The 20,509-nt window shown below is 38.6% G+C and overlaps 1 long non-coding RNA gene across 1 annotated transcript; it reads right to left on the reverse strand.

Annotated features, from left to right (window-relative positions):
• Positions 1-1,696: 1,696 nt before the first annotated feature.
• On the reverse strand, positions 1,697-3,514 carry LOC309513287. The gene is made up of 3 exons (XR_014211402.1): positions 3,203-3,514; positions 2,042-2,115; positions 1,697-1,962 (listed from the first exon to the last, which is right to left on the reverse strand). It is a non-coding gene; the product is annotated as an uncharacterized lncRNA (long non-coding RNA).
• Positions 3,515-20,509: the final 16,995 nt, after the last annotated feature.

The following is a 20,509-nucleotide window of genomic DNA, read 5'->3' on the forward strand; positions in this document are numbered from 1 at the left end:
CTCTGGGTTTTCTGTTTCAGAATGGGAGGTATGTTAAACCTGAGAAAGCAGAGTAAGTCAAGCCCGTTTCTGAAAGAGAGGTAACTTATACTCAGAGTCAGTTACCATGGTAACTTACTCTGTGAACCTAACCTGGCCGGGAGCAGGTTTTCTTCGGTAAACCCAGAGTTTCTTTCGGTCTCCTCCCCTTTTTTAAAGAGGAAGTGGTGTTTAAACACCTCATTCATTCTTTCAGTACATTTTTATTAATAAAATTAATCTTTAATTAATAAATACAATATTGCTATTTTTATTGTTTTTTTTTTATTTTTATTGTTTTTTAAATAAGATGAAGTCTATTAACTCCTTAACTGGCAACTGAATATACAGTAGTAGATTAGAGTTACATAATGTAGTTCTAAACAAATTCTACAGAATTAAACTGTGGCATTTACTGAAAATCACTGAACTCTGTTCATCTGTGCAACAGAAGTTGATGGACCGTCCTCCTGCTGTTCTTCCCATTTATAAGTTGAGTAAACTTAAAAAAATAAAGCAACCAGCTGCAAAGCATTTTTGAGTTTACTCAACTTCAGTGGTCGAAGTTCATCCAACTACCAGTCCAACGCAAAGAAACGAGTAAGCACAACTACAGAGGTCCTGAAGTTCAGTAAACTCAAAAAAGCTTTGCAGCTGGTTGCTTTACTTTTTTAAGTTGATTCAATTTTTTACTTTTTTAAGTTGATTCAATTTTTTACTTTTTTAAGTTGATTCAATTTTTTACTTTTTTAAGTTGATTCAACTTTTTCAAATATCTCACCCAGATACTTGTATAGCCTTCACATTAAGAATCCAAATGCAGGGAATAAACCATACTGTAAATACAACACAATACAAAAGACATTGCTATCATTACAGAACTTATTTATTGACAAATATTCTGCAAAACAACACATTTTCTATTTGCATTAGGTACACATATTTTAAGGTGATGAAGTTCTATTCCACTCTTCTAGATTTATAAAAAAAAAAAAAAAAAAAAGACTATGCACAAAATTAGAGTACAAACTGGAATAAATAAATGCTCAACCTTACAATTATCCATATGGATTGCAGCTATTGGACAATCTTTTGAAGGACTATGCAAAAAAATAATCAGCCTTGCGGAGCACTTTAGGTCAAGATAAATAAACGTTTTTTTTCTAAAAAAACTAAGCAAATTTTCTTAACCAGTTACTACTGGTGTATTTTAATATTTTAGAATAGTTAACATTGGGGCCATAAATCAAGCCAAAGAGGAGAGTAACAACTGTGGCAAAGGTCTTGCACATTATCTGGCCCTATCTGCTCTTATATACTACAGAGAGGCACCTTATATTTGGGTTTGAGTGGATAGTGGCAACATCATCTTCAACGATAGATAAGATCCTCATCTTCTCCCCTTGTGAATGTCTTCTGGCTCTGTGCCCTGCAGTAGAAAATAAATCAGCATGAAATTAGGGTCATTTTTATTTATTTATTGAATTATGTTAGACCACAGAGTGTTCCTAAAGGTCTGCTCATGTAACTTCACTTGAAAAGTAAAGGTGGTCATGTTTTTTAAGCATGTTCAAATTCAGCCATAGAGCTAAAACTGATAAACGGAAAAAATGTCCCAACTCCAAACAATTCTTTGAGGAAGCACATTGGAGTTTCTGTGTCTGAAAGACAGAAAAACAAACACGGAACAAGTTATATACAAAGAGAAGCATGGGAATTACCTTGAAAAAGAGATGGCACCATTCAGCCTTTAACCAGAGAGATATGATCACATGCAAAATAATTACCTGATGATCAAGTTGGTCTAGGAGGATCTTCATCTCATCTTCATACGCTCCACCACTTGCTCTGTACAACTAGATGTGTATTCATTTAACTAAGAGAAAAAGGTGCTCTTCGGATCAGTTTGTGTGATCCTGTAATACTCAGCAGAGAGCAGAGACCCTGAAAAACAAAACAAAAACATTGTTGAAACAGTAAGAATTAAGTGTAGACCAACACAAGTAAATTCAGTTCAACTCACCTGATCTTTTAAAAAATAAAGGCCACTGTTTTAGCACATCCAAGGATCTTGTCACTGTACTGATGTTCTTTAGTCTAAAAAGGACAAATACAATAGAACAAAGATACATAATTTTATTAAACAAAACAACAACAAAAAAATCTGTTGCAGTAGGTTAATTTAACATGTAGTAAAAATAATACAGAAATTGAATAATCAAATGTGAAAAAGAATCAATGCATAGTTTTCACTGTATTTATTAAATATTACAGATATTAAAGATACAAAAGTTATTATAAGAGCAGTGAGCGATTTTGTCTTTTGTTAATTGATTAACATTAAGGATTTAGCCTAATATTTGTTTAAGGATACACAATATTTTTATCCTATTCACTTTAAAACATACCGCACACATACTACCCATTCTATTATTTAATATGCAAAGTTAACATACATATTTTTAACATAACACATTAGTTTTGCATATATAGGCCTATATTATAAATTTTTTCCTCTAAATTGTATTGTATTGTATTTAATTATATTGCACTACTGTAGAATGACTGAGCCTCAACCTAAGCATGTACAAATTGTAACTGACATTTGTATACATGACAAATAAACTTGAAATTAAATTGAACGGACTGCGGTCACTTTAAGAGCTCATGGATCTAATACTGAAACATCTAGCCTAAGTTTCACCAAATTGGTTATGTTCACTTAAGACATTGCCGACTGTGTTTACTTGAATACTTTTTTTGTTTTGTTTTTTGTTATTAACATAATTGTATGTGTATGTCACTATTAAATCGCAATACGCCACGAAAGATAGCTGAATTCGCACTCAGATTCTGTCCGAGTCCGAGAGAAGCAGCATTCTGTCTCTCAATCAACGCAAGCACCGCATTTAAGTCTTTATTCACGACTTACTGAACTTAACATTTTTAACATCTTTTAAACACCATGCACGTCCTTGTCCTTCTTTTCTCATTCAAGGATGTTTCCTCACTCTAACGTTAGTCTGGGTAGCAATAACGTTAGCAATGTGCTACGTGGATAATCTCTAACAATAGAAACTTATCGTCACCACGAAATATATTTTTTAACATAATACTATATTTTATCAACATATGTGTGCAATTTATAGCCTATTTTCATTCATAAAGCTTAAAGAAAACTTACCGCAATCAGATGAAATCCAGTCCCTTCGATAGCATGGTTGAAGGAGGAAACCCCGAGTAACGTACAGCGAGACAGACTGCGCATGCGCGATAACGGGAAGTTAAACGTTCGAACTATGAAATCAAAATATTACGTTTTCTCAACTTAATTGTTTGTGTTCATTGGACAAAATAGTAGTACACTTGCAGTTAAATTGTTTTTATAAGTACACTCAACATTGCAATCAAAAATGTGCCCACTCAACTTAAAATTTTTAACTGAGTTAACAATTTGCAAGTTGGATTTTTTACAGTGTACTTAGCTTTAAACTTAGATTCTACTCCACATAAAAATGTGAAAAAATCTGAATGTGTAGATTGTTTGATGTGACACATAACATTATCCCCATCGTCCTGTGAAGATGAGTACACTTTATAACACTATTTGTCATAATTTCTGGTGTATTGAGTAGGCTACTTACAACTGCCTGCAGGTTTTGTTGGGACAGGAGGCTCCAAAAGACAGATATTACCATTGGAATCTGTTGGGACCAACAAAAAACCCAACCCAAAGTAAAATAAATGGAAATATCAAAAATAGCCTATATAAGAAATAACACATATGTAAACCTCTTACATTTTATGAAGGCCCTTGGATCTTCGGGAGTGACTGGCTCTGAAGTCCCTCCAGGAATTCCCCCAGCCAAAAATGCTGCTGCACTGCTAGACACTGGGATGCTATTTAGTTATTTAATATGTCAAATATTTGTAAATTCAGGTAGCCTACACCCATGATATGCTCAAACCTTACCTGATTGAATTATGTTCTTATATTTAATTTTCAGCTGCTGCCATGTTCTTTTAATACCTGCAGGATTGCACCCATGAAAATTAAAATTAGGTTGAATAACATACTGTTCTTCCAGTTTCACCTCTGATATTATAACAGTTGGGTAAGTTACTCTAAAATAGTTATTAATTACTAACTACAAATGACATCTTCAACCGTGTAATTAGATTCATGTAATAATGACTATCTTTAGAAAGTATTGGTCTACTTATTAATAAATCCCATATCAACCTCAACCACTTGAACAATACAAGGAGAGACAAGAAACTGCACTTTTAATGCTTTCAAATAAACAATATACAATTGCATGGATTATTCTTGAATTGACCAAAGTGTGTAGAGGGAGAAGGTTACATAAAAAATATACCTTTTAAAAATGTATGTTAAACATACAGAATTGTTCTATAGTCTAATGCAATTACATCAGATTTTACTTCAAATTACAGAAGAATTAAGAGTAATCCCTTTAATTAAATGACAGTATTTAGATGACTTGGTAATTAATTACACCCAACACTGTATAATTAAAATGTAAACATACGCATTGACTCGAGCAACTATTTTCTCCCTAGCTAACTCTAGTTGTCCTTCGCTGCTGCAGCCGATATTTAAAAAATAATAATATGTCTTCTTACGCTTGCAGAAGCTGGTGAGAAATATGCAGACCTCTTTTTGTCTGGCGCTGTTACCATGGTGACTCATAATATCTGCACTCCATTGATAATGGCTTTTTATAGTGGTGGTGTACGCGCTTAACTCAGAGTCAGTCAACTCAGAGTTGATTGAACTAACTAATTTCCGCTGTTCTGTAACCGAAAACTCAGAGTTTCCCATCTCAGGGTAAGTCAACTCAGTTGAACCTCCTTTCTGAAACAGGCCCCAGGGGCCCGTTCTTCGTACGTCGCTAACTCAGTTAGCTGGATTTGATTGTTGGAGATTTGGCATGATCTTGGATTGTTTGGTTCTTCGACGCTCATCCTGGACTTGCTGTCATAGCAACAGGTGCCCAAGCTTAAACCTGCTCGGGAGCAGGCTTATTTCATGTTAACAGGATTAGATCCCGGCTTTATAAGCGGAGGTGATACGGGAAGTCTTTCGCAGCCATGTCTTGTCCGTTTTTACGACAAGAACCTGTCGCTGAAGGTGGTCTCACGCTGCACAATCCACTGCCGCTTTCTGAGCATGCAGCCTGACATCAAACAATTCACCATTTACCTTGGAGAAGCGAGTCCAGAATATATCAAATAATACAAAAAGTAATGTAATCAAAAAGTATGCAGTTGACCGATTAAAAATATCTTAGATGGTGTGTGACTCCATGTCCTACATCACAAATGTGGAAGCAAAATGGCCTGGTTCTGTGCATGACTCCAGGATTTTCAGAGAGTCACATTTATGCACATTATTTGAACGTGGTAAGGAAATATTTAATATCAAGCTCACTGTATTACATACATTTATTCTGAGCCTAACAAAACTGCATTTTTCCAGGTGCTTACGACGGGATCCTGCTTGGTGACAGGGGCTATACCTGCAGGCAGTATTTCATGACGCCATTCCCTGACCCAAACCCGTTTCAATGCAGCTCTAGCCAGGACAAGGGCACGCATTGAAATGACCTTTGGGCAACTAAAGGAAAGATTTCAGTGTCTGAGGGTTGCACCTGACAGGGCCTGTGACATTATTGTTGCATGTGCCATACTCCACAATAGTGCCACCATCAGAAAGGAGAGGACCCCTGTGGTGGAGGTGCAGCCTGATGATGACCTCCAGCCAGTGCACTTGGACCAACCTAGTGGCAGAGCTGCACGGGACAGAATTGTGGAACACCATTTTTTTTTTTTTTTTTTCAAAACAAAAACCTTCATTAAATGAATAGAAGACAAGACAACATGCTTAGTTCCTTGAGTTTTATTTCAATTATTCTTTGTCAAGAAAAGCCAATGATGGTCATCTTTTGCCTGCAATAAGATATATTGTTATCCAAGGTCAGCAATAGTACTCTGTGTGAAATAGTGTATTTAGCACTTACTCTGAAGTTCCTTTTGAAGCAACTCAATCTCTAGTGCCAGTTTTTTCTTCTTTAAGGTGTCAAGTTCTATTTCTCCCCTTCATTTTTCTGTTTTTTCAGGTCAAAATACTAAATTTTCTGTTGTAGATTCCGTTTATATACGGATATCACCCTGTGCCATGTTTGGATAAAAAGAATAAAAAAATATAAAAAAATTAAAAAGAACTGTCAACACAAGCCTCATGCAACAAAAATAAAAAGTACAAGTAGGTTACTACACTGCCCACCTCTGTATCACTTTGTGCAGTAGGCCTTTCCTCCTGCAACTCATATTGCAGTCAGAAATAATATGTACACAAGTTACTATAAATGAAGTAAAGTTATTTATGCACTTACAAGTACTTCCTCCAAAGGACAGTCATCTGAGAGGGTTTCTTCACTGTCCTGTGCAATGGAAACAAATGGCCATTACAAAGTGTTGCACTTTCTTCCCTTTTGATGTAAAGTTAGAAAAAGTCCACTTACTGCACATATTTCAGCCACTACTTTCTTGGGAACAGGTACAAGTGTTGGTGTATTATGTAAAACTGCACAAAAGAGGAAACACAATGGCATTACAATGAACTACACTATATGAACAAATGTGATTAGTAACTCATGGCAAAATATTCTTACATTAAGTTCAGCAGTTTTCACCTTCACAAGTCAAAGCAATTGATCACTACTCAATATTTAACAGCTGAAATTACTGTACCAGCCATTTGGATTATATAGACCTACTTAATTTAATGCGGCAAAAAAAAAGATATATTTTACAGTGTAGCAAGATCATTTAAAGCTCATTTACCAGTAATGAAGGTGTTGCTGCTACTGGTTCCTGGCTGTTGGTCTGAGGAAGAGCTGCCCCCAGGGATGCCCTCCACAATGGGTCGGTTCACATTTAACCCCAGGGCCAGCTCTACTGCTGGGGTATAATGTGGTATAATGTGAGGGAGCAGGACCACCACCTGTTTTTTTTTTTTTCAGCTCAGCCTTTTTCTTGGTTGCTGTTATAAACAGACAAACACATTTAACGGTGCTTTTCTTTTGTAAAAGAGACAAAGAACAGTAGAAGTAGAAAAGATTACCATTTTGAAGAATATTCTTGTACTTCCCTTTTACTTGTTCCCATGTTCTAGTGCAGTGTTCTTCAACCCTGCTCCCGGAGGACCCCCAACACTGCTGGTTTTCTTTGTCTCCCTAATCAAACACACCGGATTCAATTCATCAACTCATTATCACATGGGTTAATGAGCTGATGAGTTGAATCAGGTGTGTTTGATTAGGGAGACAAAGAAAACGTGCAGTGTTGGGGGTCCTCCAGGAGCAGGGTTGAAGAACACTGTTCTAGTGGGTCCTGAGGTGGCTCTGACATTAAGCAATTATGAAATGATTAAAATACAAGAATATACACTGTAATAAGTGATATAACCATAACATGGAACACTTACGCATTTCATTTGTCTGCTACTTTTTGCCAGCCCTCTCTCCTGGCTTTTGCACACTTTGAGGTGTTCCCTGGCGTTTTAATTAAGGTTTCATATTCTGCATAACCTTCAATAACTCTTGCTCTGCTGCGGAGAAAAACTGTGCGCGCTCTTTGGCCATGGTGAGCAGCCAATAGCAGCGTTGCTGATCAATGTTTCTACTATCGATACATATCCCCTTTTAAACCAGCGCATGAACGCGCAGTTATCTCAGATAACTCAATCCAGCTATACTAATCATAACTGGCAGGTGTGTTCGAAGAAACGAATTAGTCAGATCATGATTAGGCCGATGATATCACCTTGGATGTCTCATAATTTGATCTTGGATGTTTCAAGCAACGTACGAAGAACGGGCCCCAGTTGCTATGACAGCAAGTCCAGGATGAGCGTCGAAGAACTCAGTTAGCTGGATTTGATTGTTGGCGATTTGGCATGATCTTGGATTGTTTGGGTCTTCGACGCTCATCCTGGACTTGCTGTCATAGCAACTGGGGCCCGTTCTTCGTACGTTGCTTAAAACATCTGAGATCAAACGAGACATCCAAGATGATATCATCGTGCTAATCATGATCTGACTAATTTGGTTCTTCGAACACACCTGCCGGATATGATTAGTATAGCTGGATTGAGTTAGTGAGATAATTGCGCGTTCACGCGCTGGTTTAAAAGGGGATATGTATCGATAGTAGAAACATTGATCAGCAACGCTGCTATTGGCTGCTCACCATGGCCAAAGAGTTTTTCAACGCAGCAGAGCAGGAATTTTTACTGGAAGGGTATGCAGAGTTTGAAAAATATAATTAAAACGCCAGGGAACACTGGGAATCAAAGTGTGCAAAAGCCAGGAGAGAGGGCTGGCAAAAAGTAACAGACAAATTAAATGCGTAAGTGTTCCATGTTATGGTTATATCACTTATTACAGTATATATTCTTGTATTTTAATCATTTCATAATTGCTTAATGTCAGAGCCACCTCAGGACCCACTAGAACATGGGAATTTTCTCAGCTATTTTTATTTTTTTATTTTCTCTCGCGCCTTTGAGTTCATAAAAGCTCAGGTGAGTAAGAATCACTCAACAAACACGGTGAGTAATGTCTTGTCCTGTTATTATCATGCGTCGCGTCTGAATGCGTTGTTGTTTTTGGAGCTCTATCGATTTGATTTATAATTCTTGATTTTTCTCTTTAAACTCGCTTACAACGAAGATTTTCTACTTTTCCTCACTGAGAAGCACTACTGCTCAAACCTCATTGTTACAACGCGGACTGTTGAGCAGACGCGTCTCAAGCCTATTAGTGATCCAACGCTGCATACTCTTAAAGGTTACGTCCGTGGATCACGGCTGAACGCGTCTTCTCCACACTCACTTACAAACAAACAAACTTATAATATAAATTAGTATTAATATTGATAGCATCACTGGTAGCTTCGTTGCTAACTCACTGTCCATCTGTTAAAATGGCGAATATATCAGATGTAAGTAGTCTACCGTTTGGTGCAGGTGAGGACACATTTGAGCTGCACGCACTGCAGTCTGAGCTGGAAGCTGTTGAGAAACAGATCCACAACCTTTTATTGAGACAGGCCGAGCTGAGAGACCGGTGTTTGGCTCTTGAAACATCACGTGCCGATGCACACAAATCAGTGTTTAACGTTACTAACCCGCTGACTCCGACCGCGTCTACTCCGTGCGTTCCTCAGCATCGGTCGCAATCAGCCATGGTCTCGTTCACTCCGGCTCCAACACGCCACCACGAAGCCTCGAAACAGAACACGATGCTGTGATCATCGGCGATTCCATCGTTCGGCACGTACACGCTACGTTAGGTAAAAGTAAGGTGCAAAGTCACTGCTTTCCTGGTGCTCGTGTTTCTGAAATCGCTGCTCGCGTTGCCGAGATCCTGAACGGTGACGAGCGCGTCGGAACTGTGGTCCTGCACGCGGGAGTGAACGACATCAGGCTGCGCCAGACGGAGATTCTGAAGAAAGACTTCAGGAATCTATTCGATACGGTACGCAGCACATCGCCTGAAACAACGATTATTGTGTCAGGACCGCTTCCCACGTACCGACTAGGGCATGAAAAGTTCAGCAGATTATTTGCGCTAAATGAATGGTTAATGTCATGGTGCAATGAGCAGAAACTGCTCTTTGTAAATAATTGGAATCTGTTTTGGGAGCGTCCTAGGCTTTTCCGTGCTGATGGCTTACACCCAAGCAGATTCGGAGCGGCTCTTCTGTCTGATAACATCTCTAAAAAGTTAAATACCCTTTGACTAGTAACCAAAAGTCCAAATCATAGTCTCTGCTGCTCCAATTCAACTGATATAAATACTAGTGTAGAACATTGCATAGAAACCGTGTCTATTCCTCGTTTAGTGAGATCAAATAATAAATCTAATGCAGGATCTAGGAAAAATCTAATTGTTATTAAAACAGAAAATGTTGCTATTAGTAAACAAAAACTATTTCTAAAGCTAGGTCTTCTAAACATTAGATCACTCACACCTAAGGCAGTTATTGTAAATGAAATAGTCAGATAATAGCTTCGATGTACTTTGCCTTACTGAAACCTGGCTTAAACCAAATGATTATTTCGGTATTAATGAGTCTACTCCTCCTGGATACTGTTATAAGCATGAGCCCCGTCTGATTGGTCGTGGCGGAGGTGTTGCAACCATTTATAGAGATATTCTAAATGTTACTCAGAAAACGGGTTATACGTTTATTTCATTTGAAGTACTTGTACTAAATGTTACGCTCTTAGATGTTAGAAAAACATCACTATTATCTCTAGCCTTGGCTACCGTATATAGACCGCCAGGGCCTTACGCTGATTTCCTAAAAGAGTTTGCAGATTTTCTCTCAGACCTATTAGTCAATGTCGATAAAGCATTAATTGTTGGAGATTTTAACATACACGTAGATAATCCAAATGATGCGTTAGGAGCTGCGTTTACAGATTTATTAAATTCATTTGGGGTCAAGCAAAACGTCATCGGACCAACACATCGTCTTAATCATACACTCGATTTAATTATATCACATGGAACCGATCCAACCGATATAGATATCATTCCACAAAGTGATGAAGTCACTGATCACTACATGGTAAAAAAATAAAGCACCATGGTATAACAATACTACGCATGTTTTAAAGAGAGAAACCCGTATTTTAGAGCGTAAATGGAAACAAACTAATTTAGAGGTCTTTAGAATCGCGTGGAAAGACAGTATGTCACGTTATAAAAAGGCCCTAAAAGCGGCCAGGGCTGAGCACCTCCGCAAACTAATAGAAAACAACCAAAATAATCCAAGGTTTTTATTTAACACCGTGGCTAAACTAACAAATAAACAGACGTCACCTGAACAAAATATCCCGTTACAGTTCAGTAGTAATGATTTCATGAACTTCTTCACTGAGAAAATAGAAAGCATCAGAACCACAATTGTAAACGTTCAATCTTCAATCGCGCCTTATAATTCAGCTTCAATTATCACCCCGCAAGAACAATTACAGTGCTTTACAACTATAGAACAAAAAGAGTTAAATAAACTTATCACTTCATCTAAAACAACAACATGTTTATTAGATCCTATACCAACTAAACTACTGAAAGAAGTGTTACCTGTAGTGGAAGAGCCTCTCCTCAATATTATTAACTCGTCTTTATCTCTAGGTCATGTTCCAAGAACATTTAAACTGGCAGTTATAAAACCTCTCATTAAGAAACCACAATTAGATCATAATAATCTAGCAAATTATAGACCCATTTCAAATCTTCCATTTATGTCTAAAATATTAGAAAAAGTGGTGTCCGCTCAACTGGGCTCTTTCTTGCAACAAAATGATATCTATGAAAAGTTTCAGTCTGGATTCAGACCGCATCATAGCACTGAAACTGCGCTCGTTAAAATCACAAATGATTTACTTTTAGCTTCTGACCAAGGCTGTATCTCAATACTAGTTTTACTTGATCGTAGTGCTGCGTTCGATACTATAGATCACACAATACTCTTAGATCGACTACAAAATTATACTGGTGTTCAAGGACAAGCACTAAGCTGGTTCAAATCATACCTATCTGACCGCTACCATTTTGTCTATTTAAATGGAGAAAAATCGATCATAACTCCAGTAAACTATGGAGTGCCGCAGGGATCTGTGTTAGGCCCTCTGTTATTTTCAATATATATGATGCCACTTGGAAATATTATAAGGAAACATGGAATTAGTTTCCATTGTTATGCTGATGACACTCAAATATATATTTCATCAAGGCCGGATGAAAACGCAAAATTTTCCAAATTGACAGAGTGTGTTAAAGATATAAAAGATTGGATGACGCGTAATTTTCTTTTATTAAATCCAGACAAGACAGAGGTAATACTTATCGGTTCAAAAAACCGCCCACAAAACCTCGCACAATACAACTTTAACATCATAGGATGTCCTGTTACTTTATCCGCTACAGTAAAAGACCTGGGTGTTATACTCGATTGCAACCTGTCTTTTGAAAATCATATTTCATATGTTACAAAAACAGCCTTTTTCCACCTTAGAAACATTGCTAAGCTACGTAATATGCTATCAGTTTCTGATGCAGAAAAGTTAGTTCATGCATTCATGACCTCGAGACTGGATTACTGTAATGCCTTATTAGCTGGTTGTCCTGCATCCTCAATAAACAAGCTACAGTTAGTCCAAAATGCCGCCGCTAGAGTTCTTACGAGATCAAGAAAATATGATCATATAACACCGATTTTATCATCACTGCATTGGTTACCTATAAAGTTCCGTATTAATTACAAGGTATTGCTACTGACTTATAAAGCCCTAAACGGCTTAGCTCCAGTCTATTTAACGGATCTTCTATCGCCCTATAATCCATCGCGCTCTTTAAGATCACTAAATTCAAGGCTTTTGGTCATACCTAGGATATTCAGAACCACCAAAGGAGGGAGAGCATTTTCACATTTGGCTCCAAAACTCTGGAATAGTCTTCCTGATACTGTTCGTTGCTCAGACTCGCTCTCCCAGTTTAAAACTAGATTAAAGTCGCATCTCTTCAGCCAGGCATTCATATAATCCTACAGTTCAAACTACAATCCGGCCTCTATCCAATGCCAGAGGAGAACTGGCCCCCGACTGAGCCTGGGTTCTCCCAAGGTTTTTTTTTCTCCATTAAGGCACCTGATGGAGTTTTAGGACACCATTAGGTCACTTGATGGAGTTTTTCGGTTCCTTGCCACTGTTGCCTTTGGCTTGCTCAGTTGGGGATATTTTGGGGATATTTAATTTAATTTTATCAATCAATAAATTCCTCTTGAAACAAACTTTGTTGTATTATTTTAATTTAATACTGTGAAGCTGCTTTGATGCAATCTGTATTGTGAAAAGCGCTATACAAATAAACTTGACTTGACTTGACTCTGAAGTTCCTTTTGAAGCAACTCAATCTCTAGTGCCAGTTTTTTCTTCTTTAAGGTGTCAAGTTCTATTTCTCCCCTTCATTTTTCGTTTTTTTCAGGTCAAAATACTACATTTTCTGTTGTAGATTCCGTTTATATACGGATATCACCCAGTGCCATGTTTGGATAAAAAGAATAAAAAAAAATAAAAAAATAAAAAAGAACTGTCAACACAAGCCTCATGCAACAAAAATAAAAAGTACAAGTAGGTTACTACACTGCCCACCTCTGTATCACTTTGTGCAGTAGGCCTTTCCTCCTGCAACTCATATTGCAGTCAGAAATAATATGTACACAAGTTACTATAAATGAAGTAAAGTTATTTATGCACTTACAAGTACTTCCTCCAAAGGACAGTCATCTGAGAGGGTTTCTTCACTGTCCTGTGCAATGGAAACAAATGGGCATTACAAAGTGTTGCACTTTCTTCCCTTTTGATGTAAAGTTAGAAAAAGTCCACTTACTGCACATATTTCAGCCGCTACTTTCTTGGGAACAGGTACAAGTGTTGGTGTATTATGTAAAACTGCACAAAAGAGGAAACACAATGGCATTACAATGAACTACACTATATGAACAAATGTGATCAGTAACTCATGGCAAAATATTCTTACATTAAGTTCAGCAGTTTTCACCTTCACAAGTCAAAGCAATTGATCACTACTCAATATTTAACAGCTGAAATTACTGTACCAGCCATTTGGATTATATAGGCCTACTTAATTTAATGCGGCAAAAAAAAAGATATATTTTACAGTGTAGCAAGATCATTTAAAGCTCATTTACCAGTAATGAAGGTGTTGCTGCTACTGGTTCCTGGCTGTTGGTCTGAGGAAGAGCTGCCCCCAGGGATGCCCTCCACAATGGGTCGGTTCACATTTAACCCCAGGGCCAGCTCTACTGCTGGGGTATAATGTGGTATAATGTGAGGGAGCAGGACCACCACCTGTTTTTTTTTTTTTCAGCTCAGCCTTTTTCTTGGTTGCTGTTATAAACAGACAAACACATTTAACGGTGCTTTTCTTTTGTAAAAGAGACAAAGAACAGTAGAAGTAGAAAAGATTACCATTTTGAAGAATATTCTTGTACTTCCCTTTTACTTGTTCCCATGTTCTAGTGCAGTGTTCTTCAACCCTGCTCCCGGAGGACCCCCAACACTGCTGGTTTTCTTTGTCTCCCTAATCAAACACACCGGATTCAATTCATCAACTCATTATCACATGGGTTAATGAGCTGATGAGTTGAATCAGGTGTGTTTGATTAGGGAGACAAAGAAAACGTGCAGTGTTGGGGGTCCTCCAGGAGCAGGGTTGAAGAACACTGTTCTAGTGGGTCCTGAGGTGGCTCTGACATTAAGCAATTATGAAATGATTAAAATACAAGAATATACACTGTAATAAGTGATATAACCATAACATGGAACACTTACGCATTTCATTTGTCTGCTACTTTTTGCCAGCCCTCTCTCCTGGCTTTTGCACACTTTGAGGTGTTCCCTGGCGTTTTAATTAAGGTTTCATATTCTGCATAACCTTCAATAACTCTTGCTCTGCTGCGGAGAAAAACTGTGCGCGCTCTTTGGCCATGGTGAGCAGCCAATAGCAGCGTTGCTGATCAATGTTTCTACTATCGATACATATCCCCTTTTAAACCAGCGCATGAACGCGCAGTTATCTCAGATAACTCAATCCAGCTATACTAATCATAACTGGCAGGTGTGTTCGAAGAAACGAATTAGTCATGATTAGGCCGATGATATCACCTTGGATGTCTCATAATTTGATCTTGGATGTTTCAAGCAACGTACGAAGAACGGGCCCCAGTTGCTATGACAGCAAGTCCAGGATGAGCGTCGAAGAACTCAGTTAGCTGGATTTGATTGTTGGCGATTTGGCATGATCTTGGATTGTTTGGGTCTTCGACGCTCATCCTGGACTTGCTGTCATAGCAACTGGGGCCCGTTCTTCGTACGTTGCTTAAAACATCTGAGATCAAACGAGACATCCAAGATGATATCATCGTGCTAATCATGATCTGACTAATTTGGTTCTTCGAACACACCTGCCGGATATGATTAGTATAGCTGGATTGAGTTAGTGAGATAATTGCGCGTTCACGCGCTGGTTTAAAAGGGGATATGTATCGATAGTAGAAACATTGATCAGCAACGCTGCTATTGGCTGCTCACCATGGCCAAAGAGCGCGCTCAGTTTTTCAACGCAGCAGAGCAGGAATTTTTACTGGAAGGGTATGCAGAGTTTGAAAAATATAATTAAAACGCCAGGGAACACTGGGAATCAAAGTGTGCAAAAGCCAGGAGAGAGGGCTGGCAAAAAGTAACAGACAAATTAAATGCGTAAGTGTTCCATGTTATGGTTATATCACTTATTACAGTATATATTCTTGTATTTTAATCATTTCATAATTGCTTAATGTCAGAGCCACCTCAGGACCCACTAGAACATGGGAACAAGTAAAAGTGAAGTACAAGAATATTCTTCAAACTGGTAATCTTTTCTACTTCTACTGATTAGTCTCTTTTAGCAAAGACATTTTAAATGATGTGTTTGTCTGTTTATGGTTATCTGCAACCAAGGAAAAGGCGGAGCAGAAAAAAACAGGTGGTGGTCCTGCACCCCCACGTTATACCCCGGCAGAAGAGCTGGCCCTTGGGCTAAATGAGAACCGACCCATTGTGGAGGGCATTCCTGGGGGCAGCTCTTCCTTAAGGCCTATTTATACTTCTGCGTCGGACCTACGCCGGAGCCTCTACGCTGTAGGCAACGCGTTGGTTTTAATTTATACTTCTGCGTCGTTGTCCGCGTTGACGCGCAATTACTCATGCAGAGGGACCATGTGAAACCCGAGGGAGGGGTTCTAGCAGACCAATCACAGCGCTTGCGTCCGCGTAGAATTGACGCGTTGTTACATTTTTGGAGAGGTGCGCATCAGGGTACGCCAAAGGGTACGCGCGCTAAGCACAGCCTACGACGTAGCTACGGCGTAAGTTAGACGCAGAAGTATAAATAGGCCTTTAGACCTAAAGCCAGGGACCAGTAACAGCAACACCTTAATTACAGGTAAATGAGTTTTAAATCATCTTGCTACACTGTAAATAATTTGTTGCTGCATTAAATTAAGTATGTCTATAATCCAAATGGCTGGTACAGTATCAGCTCCGCTTATGAAGCCGGGATCTAATCCTGTTAACATGAAATAAGGATGAGCGTCGAAGAACCAAACAATCCCAGATCATGCCAAATCGCCAATAATCAAATCCAGCTAACTGAGTTAGCGGCGTACGAAGAACGGGCCCTGAGGTACGAAGAACTGAGATTTTGCGTTACAATAGTGCACTTTCTGAGATATATATTTTTTCTCGTGACTGGTGAGATTGTCGTTTACATGATTAATTTGTTGGAAACGCACACTTATTTTCGACTTGTCGGAGTCGGGCTTTAACTACAGCACAAACTGTTTGCATTGCCTTAAGATTATTTGCGAGTGGCTCTTTCCTTTACACTATTGGAGATGCGGAGAACTTGATGGAAAGTGCTGTCTGTCGTGTCATTCGGAGTTTACCTGGCGCTTTTAGGTTTAGAAAAACAGTTTTAGGTTTTTTTGTGGCATTTCCAAGCCACTTAAAGGAGCTGTATGTAGTTTTCAGCGGCCTCTAGCGGTGATGTTTCAGATTGCAACCAATAAGTTGACAAGCGCGTGCTCTTGCGCGTGCTCGAATTTAGGAGCGAGCACTGTGGATACCGGCCAGACTGAGACGCGTCACGCAACACACCAGAGAGAGCATCCCACAACATGCTAGAAACTCAGGTAAACTCCCACTGCAACGTTACAATAATAGGCTACTTTTATCAGCTTGACGTTGAACTAATGCTCCATGCTCGTACCATGATAAGAATGGAACCCTATCAACCGTGCCGAATTTTGCCACTGCAAGCACTGCAAGCACTACTTCACATTTTCTTCAGGAAATGTATACATTCTAGGTTTGTAGATAAGGTCTCTCCATGATTCAAACGCCCTGCCGATGTTGATCCGTGTTTTTTCACCCGAAGTTCATCCGATTCACGTCTGGCCTTTAATACGAGCTTCAGCAGAAAGAAAAAAACGTTTTATTGTTTTTTTTTATCAATATGTGGAGTTTGTGTTGGAGTCTGTGTTGTGCTGGGAGCAGGTCGTTTCTTAGTGTTATCAGACATGTCATAAGTTGCATAAGTCATAAGTCCATGTCATAAGTTGCAGTGTCGTCGCTGTTGAGTGCAAAATCAGTAGGCTAGACGAGGCGAGAGGCTCGGGAGCGCTCCGCGCATGCAGGTGACGTCACTGGATTTCGCGGTAAATCCGACCCGGCACCTTCACATAAACATAAGAATACTTGCTTTCAGAGGTAATAGCAAAACCCGAAAAGTGGATCATTTTAATGTGATATTACAACCCCTTCACACACAGGCAATAAAAAAAGGATTCGTTTTAGTAGAAAAGCTACATACAGCACCTTTAAGACCCAATGTTGTAAAGCAGTTTTTTTTTTAAGCAGTTTTTTTTTAGGCTATCATCATTTTTTATGAAGATCATGCATTCATGACCATGCCGATTACAGTATATGTTACTCAGGCTTCACTAACGTGATTGGTACCATAGACTATAGGCTAGACCAGGGGTCGGCAACCTAAGGCACGCGTGCCAAATGCGACTCTGATACTTTCCAGACAAGTTACATACTCTCCTGTCACTTGTTTCAAGAGCTTCACTTGGTCAAAAACCAAGTGATAACCTGTACAATGTAAAATTGTCAACATCAAATTATGTACTACATATTACAGCATTGTTTCAATACAAGACATACCAATGGACTCGCGCAGCTTTCTGTCTTCTTTGGGCACCAGATGTTCCTTCCTCACCCGAAACAAAGGACTTATTCGATTAGCTTGCGTTGATATAAGGACTGGTCTTCCTTCTCTGCTGTAAAACAAGAAAGTCTCGACTTACTCTATGTGCAATTACTATTGTTCTTGAAACATAAATTAAGACAGTTATAAATAAGTTAATTTACCATACGATTCAAGTCAAGTCAAGTCAAGTTTATTTGTATAGCGCTTTTCACAATACAGATTGTATCTAAGCAGCTTCACAGTATTAAATTAAAATAATACAACAATGTTTGTTTCAAGAGGAATTTATTGATTGATAAAATTAAATTAAATATCCCCAAAATATCCCCAACTGAGCAAGCCAAAGGCAACAGTGGCAAGGAACCGAAAAACTCCATCAAGTGACCTAATGGTGTCCTAAAACTCCATCAGGTGACCTAATGGAGAAAAAAAACCTTGGGAGAACCCAGGCTCAGTCGGGGGCCAGTTCTCCTCTGGCATTTATGAGCTACAGGCCGGATTGTAGTTTGAACTGTAGGATTATATGAATGCCTGGCTGAAGAGATGCGACTTTAATCTAGTTTTAAACTGGGAGAGCGAGTCTGAGCAACGAACAGTATAGAACTCTGCATAACAGTGAGGAATACTCCCATTGGTGCACAGGGTGAGTAGGTCTTTTTTCTTTAAGGCACTGATCACTGGAGGATTTTCATACAATGAGCTGGGGTGTGTGGTTCTGGTGCCTCTGGTGCCTCTTGTTGCCTGTTGTGCCACCGTCAGTTTTCGGAAGGTTGGGGCGGTGAAATCATACTTGAAGAAGATTGTTTTTGGTTCATCTTTCGTGTAGCGGAACCATTTAATCTTCTGCCAATGAACTGATTGTCCCTCCTCATCTTTTGTTCTGTTTTTGAGTATGTGGTTGGAGAGGGACTTGAAGTACAGAAAGTCCTTGTGTCCAAGTTCATGTACACTATGGGTCGTTCTTTCTTTCCATTCTCACAAGTGTGTAGTAGCCATCATGGATGGCTACTAGACATGGAGTGTGATAGTGTGCATGCTGCAGTGGAAACTGCAAGAAGAAAAGTTTCTATTTACTCCCATTTCTATTTACTCCCATACTTCTATTTACTGATGGCTACTACACACTTGTGAGAATGGCAAGAAGGAACGACCCATACAGTGTACATGAACTTGAACACAAGGACTTTCTGGACTTCAAGTCCCTCTCCAACCACATACTCAAAAACAGAACAAAAGATGAGGAGGGACAATCAGTTCATTGGCAGAAGATTAAATGGTTCCGCTACACGAAAGATGAACCAAAAACAATCTTCTTCAAGTATGATTTCACCGCCCCAACCTTCCGAAAACTGACGGTGGCACAACAGGCAACAAGAGGCACCAGAACCACACACCCCAGCTCGTTGTATGAAAATCCTCCAGTGATCAGTGCCTTAAAGAAAAAAGACCTACTCACCCTGTGCACCAATGGGAGTATTCCTCACTGTTATGCAGAGTTCTATAACACTCTGACAGTGGGCAGTGAGTGAACTTTTTAGTTCAACTAAAGTGAACTAAAAAGTGAAATGTGTAATAAACAAGAGAAATTAAACTGTTTGAAATGAAATGTTAAACTGTTTGACATGAATGTGAACTCATAAATGAGAATTGAAATTAAACGGTTAGAAATGAAATGTTAAACAGTTTGAAATGATGAAATGACTATGTATACAGTATTTTAAATAAAATGAAAAGTTATGAAGTTAGAGTGTTTTTAACCAATGTTTTGACCAATCATTTCTGCATTGATCAGCAGATACGCCCTATTTTTCTTTACAAGAATTGGAAATGTTTGGTGCCAAAAAGGCGTATTTGATGTTTTTGCCATATTTTCAAGATTTTGCAAGGTTTTAGAATATGTTCATCGTGTTAATATTCCATAATATGTTCACTTAAGAACTTACTCATATAAGTATGTATGTGGTTGCAATGTTGTGGTTGAAGGTTAATAAATACAGTTGATTGAAGTGTGGTCAAAATTTTGTTTTGGCTCTCCTGTAAAGTTTGTCAAATGCCACTTACGCCCCTCTGGTTCCAAGCCCTCGATATTTGGATATTGGAATAATAAATAAAGTAGCCTATCTTAATTTTACACAATGTTCCTGTTTTTTTTTTTACTGTTTTCTAAGGGTTTCTTAATTTTAGACAAGTTGACCAGCACACATTACTGTATATGCAATGCAGTATAATGCATGTGTGTCGTATGTGACATATTTTGCACACAGGTAAAGGTGCCCAATATCAGTCATTTCTAAAGTAAAAAAAAAGTGTTTTGGAAAATAGCTCTTTATTTGATAATCATTAAAATTTGTTTTCTATACAGAGATATCGACATCGGCAAATATCGGTATCGGCCATAACCGCAATATTAATATCGGTTATCGGTATCGGCCTCAATTTTCACATCGGTGCATCACTAATTGTAATCAATACAATGCAATTAATATCAACTTTCTGACAGTGTGTGTACGAGTATACAAATATGTACGAGTATCGTACGAATTTGACAACTTGTT

The sequence above is a fragment of the Leuciscus leuciscus genome, assembly GCF_965113295.1.
Source record: "Leuciscus leuciscus genome assembly, chromosome: 13".
Taxonomy (NCBI): Eukaryota; Metazoa; Chordata; class Actinopteri; order Cypriniformes; family Leuciscidae; genus Leuciscus; species Leuciscus leuciscus.